At 35.2% G+C, this 4,617-nt stretch overlaps 1 long non-coding RNA gene across 2 annotated transcripts; it reads right to left on the bottom strand.

Moving 5' to 3' along the window:
* Nucleotides 1-707: 707 nt before the first annotated feature.
* LOC128797677 (uncharacterized) lies at nucleotides 708-3,402 on the bottom strand. 2 transcript variants are annotated; one of them, XR_008434206.1, is made up of 3 exons: nucleotides 3,331-3,402; nucleotides 1,904-1,966; nucleotides 708-849 (listed from the first exon to the last, which is right to left on the bottom strand). It is a non-coding gene; the product is annotated as an uncharacterized LOC128797677 (long non-coding RNA). The 2 variants fall into 2 exon arrangements; XR_008434205.1 differs by lacking the exon at nucleotides 708-849 and adding an exon at nucleotides 1,001-1,190.
* Between the last annotated feature and the right edge of the window lie 1,215 nt (nucleotides 3,403-4,617).

Here is a 4,617-nt window from a genome sequence, read left to right as displayed (position 1 = left end):
CATCTTCCTACTTGTTTCTCAGGCAGTGATTGTAGTATGAGGTGGTCTGGGAAAATAAGTTGATTTTCTCTGATTCTTTTGATGTCTACTCTGATCTGCTTCAGAAACCCTTTTTGTACCTTTAATTTACATGTACACTGAACTTAAATAGTAATGTCAGGAGCTTATGAATTAAAGCAATATGCACATGAAATTTCATTTGTATAGCTCCACACAGGATTTTGTATATTCAGTATGTATTCAATTTAGTTGATGGGGAAGAAATCATCATCATGGTCTAAAAATATAGGATGTTCAACCTAGGGAAAAGATGAGTTTGACACTCTGAGTGAAACATCTGCTGTTGGGAATATGGGCAAGGTATACACACACACAGGGGTTATCACTCCCTCCATCCATCCATCCATCCATCCATCCATCCATCCATCCATCCATCCACTTCCTCTGATATGTATCCTATTATGTTTTTGCAAGATTATAGGTGGCTTGTGGAATTCATCTGCTGAGGTTCAATGTAATCAAGCCTTCATAGCCACTTCAGCAGGGAATAGTTAAGTAATACAGCAACACAACCCAGCTATGTTTTCTGATGCTTTTCCACCATTCTGTTTTTTTTTTCAGTATTAATATTGTCAAATACAATGAGATATAGGACATTCCTAAGATGAAACAATGGGATTTTAAAATTTTTACTTATTTGTATAGATCAAAGCTGATTGTGGAATCGTAGTGATACTTTTTAGCATCATTCCTGTGAGTGTCTCATGAGGTACTCACTGCTTCTTATTGTTGAGCTCCTTCAGATTCTCGGGGTGTCCATCAGTTTTAGGATGGGACTTTTATAATGTCCTGAGGAAAACGTATTTTCATTAGATTATTGCTATTTTCAACTGAATGGCTTTGACATCACTGATTGACTACTAGGATGCTAAAGCATCTCAGAGAATTCAGTTGATGTGTTTGTGAGGTTTTGTAAGAATAAGATAAAAAGGAGGGGAAATGAAGAAAGAGTTAAGGTGTATTCTTAGGTTCTTAATTTCCTTAATCAATGAAAAATATTGCTTTGAATTATAATTCCTTCTCTGGCGCCTCATTTGAAAACTTGCTGCAATTGTTCTCCAATTTTTCTGATTTTCCATTTCATTACTGAGTTGGGTATAAGCTGCATTCATTGAACATTACTTGCTGCTCTGGAAGACAGAAGGATTTTGTCCATAAAATCCAGATAGTACGCTTTGAAGTTGCTTTGAACTAACTTAAATTATCATTGCTACTTTGCAATTAAGAAAATTATATTAGACAGGGTTGTGATAAACATTTTTAAATTTGAGGAGATTTTTAATAATGAAATCCAGTATCAGTCAAAGGGCATGTCTCTTACTGCTAGCTGTCAAGGGAATCAAAGCAGGCTCTATTTCTAATTAAGAGATCTCATTTAGATGAGTGAACAAAAGTGGGACAATTTCATTCTGGAGACTGTTGAATGTACAGAAGAATGGATGGTTAGTAAAGAGTTAGATACTCTGTATCAATGAGGTTTAGTTAAGCATTTCTTAAAATTCCCCCAAAAAATTAAGAATAATTTTTAGATATGTGTCTCCACTAGCTTTTCTTATGTTTTGCTTTTTTTCCTAAAGCATTAGAGGAGCAACATTGAAAGTGAAAGATACCAACTCTTTAAAGGTCTGCTGGGTAAATGCTGACACAAGAATGTTGTTTCTTGATTGAAGTCCTGTTGGTTATTTAGGAAATACATAGCTTAAAATACCAAGATTATTGAATCTTAAGAGCTGATGAAGTAGAAAGATATTACTTCATCTTTACTTTTCCTGATATATGTTGCTTTTAGACCTTTCTTTCTCACAATTTAAAAATTAATGAAAGCACTGAGAAATGAACTTACTTTTTAGAGACAGGATTGTGATTCTCTAATTCATACTGGTGAGAATTTTCTTCAGCAAAAATGCTAAAAATGTATTCATCAGACAAAGGAATTATTTATTAGTCATTATAATGTTGTTGAGATGTGAAAAAAAGTAATTCATGGCGTATTTCTACTCACAGAACTGCCCAGAGATAATCAACTAGCTCATTTCAAAAGTGTGGCAAAGTTGCGGACTGCTCTACCTATTTGTGTTTAGTTGATTAGTGTTATGTATCATGCTGGAACAACTCAGTATCATAGGAAATATGCAGTACAGTTTCAAAAAAATTTACCATATAAGAATATTACTACATTTTTACCAAATCAATCAAAAAAGTATAATTTAGTAGAATTCATTACAACTGAATATTTCACCACAGATCTGTACTATGGAATTGGCAGACAGAATGCTTAGTCTTATGTGTTTTGCATGTACGATCCCTTACAAGACATTCATATTGCTTTTTTCAACTCTGTCAATTAGTAATTGTTGAATATGATGTTGGGTCAGTGGATCTTTCTTATCTTATTTATCAAATTGCCATACATGGATTTATTCAGATGAGATGGAGATACGCCTTATTTTTGTGGGTGAAATTTTAGAGTCAGATACTTCACAGTGCTCCTACACGCTTTAAAAGACTTTCAGCCAGTGCAGATTCCCTGGAGAGCAGAAGGGGCTGAGCAAACATCTCAATTTGCTGGTCTTATTCGATCACATATTTTCTACACTGATACTGGTGCTCCTCACTGTTATTCAACTTTAAAATTAAGGTGTAGCTCAGGGATTTTAGGGATAGAGATTGAGCTCCAGTGAATATTGACTGCTATTGGCTGCAGCTTTACACTGTCTAAATTGTATGAATAATCATCACATTTTATTCTTTAACATTATCTTTGAAAACTACTCAGTTGTTTTTTAAATCTCTCTGGGGACATCACTATGCAATGGAGGTGCCATTTCTTATCCTGAGACCAGCTCTGCAAATGCAATGCCATCATTGTGTCGCGGTCAAAATCAGAGCACATAGTATGTTAATGGGATAACTGCCTTTAATGCCTCTGGCTTCCAATATGAAGGTAACAGAATTAGACCTAAATTAGGATTCTAACACAGAAGTTGGATTCTCAGTTCTCTTGTCTCTTGTATTACTTTCTCTTCTGCCCCTCATAAAAAGGACACAAACACAAACAATTCAACAGTTGCCAGTTTCATAAATGGTGTGAGGTACATAATTTCTAGCTCTGTGGAGGTTTAGAAAGGCATGAAATGGTGGAGGCAGCTATTGAACCCATATGTCTATATGAGGCAGTTTCTAAGATTGCTCATGGTTTGGAGGGAAACACCTCTCTGGAAGATGATTCAGCCCATCTAAAATGTGAATTACCAGAATATCACATCTTACCACTAATTGCAGAGGAAACTAAGGAATATTCCTGATTTAAATGCCAGAGCCTAGGTGGAGCAAATTCAGATTGGAATGTCTAGCCCATGGAGGGAGAGGGAAGCTTATTCTGTGACTTTTACAACTATGACATCACGTTTTGGAACAGTCTATCTTCATCACTCTTTCCTCCCTTTTATAGCTGTGATAATTTAAAATGAACTCTCTTTATAGCAGCAAGTAGAAGAGAATAAATTAATGAATTAATAGGAAAACTGTATTTGTTTTTACAAAATTCCAGCTCATATTAATTTGGTTTCAGATAGCTGGTGTTTCAGGGAAAAATCCTTGAGTGATTATCAGTTTTTTCAGATGATACTGCTGTAAGGAATTTGCTTTTCACATTTAGAATCAGTAATATATGTGAATGCATGGCAGATGCAACAGGTCAGTTTTATGTATTCCTAGCACAAATTGCTAAAACTGTTTGACAATAGGTGGCTGTTTCTGATCAGTACCTTGCTTCTCTACCCATTTTCTGTAGATTCTGTAGATACCTTAGGTTAAGACTTCTCTAGATCCTAGAGATGTTGAGAGGCATCCCATGGAACAGTGACGGTAACACTGGTAAATTAATATATGGCCATAGATCAACACAGAAGGAAATGTCTCCCCCTTTGGATTTACACATATAAAGAGTGGGGAAAATTCACTGTAATGACTAAAAAAAGATCCTTAGAAATCCAAAATTATTTTCTTTGGGAGAAGACTTCCTTACTCTTATCTGGTGTCTTGCAAGCCAGCTCTGATTTAAAAATTATGGGATTGTCTTTAAGAGTCACAGAGGACAAGCAAATAAATTTGATATTGGAACAATACTTTCTTTTATAATCTTTGTGCTCTGTGCAATAAATGCATTTGTTCTCCATTGTGGCCAAAGTGGAGTGCCTTCAGATCTGTCTGTGTTCTGCCATGAAGAACCTCAGTGAAAAATGTATGTTGATTCCATAACTTTTGAGCACCAAGTTGGAAGTTAAGACAAGGTCCAACTTTCTGCAAATAACCCAGTATTTTTCTGAAATATTTTGCCCCTTATAGCATCTTTAACCAGACCTTCAACCTTTCTCAAAGAAAGTTTTCTTAAATATTTGAAAAAGTAAATACGCCTGGAAAGAAACATAAACTACTATTTAAATTATTCTATTTTTGAAGTGCAGTAGATTTCTCCTATATGAGCCATGTTGGTGAGCCACCAGTAATTTGATGAAGGTATGGAAATTGTCAGCACATTCCTTCTTCCTGTTGCTA

The sequence above is a fragment of the Vidua chalybeata genome, chromosome 1 (assembly GCF_026979565.1).
Source record: "Vidua chalybeata isolate OUT-0048 chromosome 1, bVidCha1 merged haplotype, whole genome shotgun sequence".
In the NCBI taxonomy this organism is placed as follows: domain Eukaryota; kingdom Metazoa; phylum Chordata; class Aves; order Passeriformes; family Viduidae; genus Vidua; species Vidua chalybeata.
Note: the sequence above shows the minus strand (reverse complement) of the source record. Positions and strands in the feature narration are given on the sequence as shown.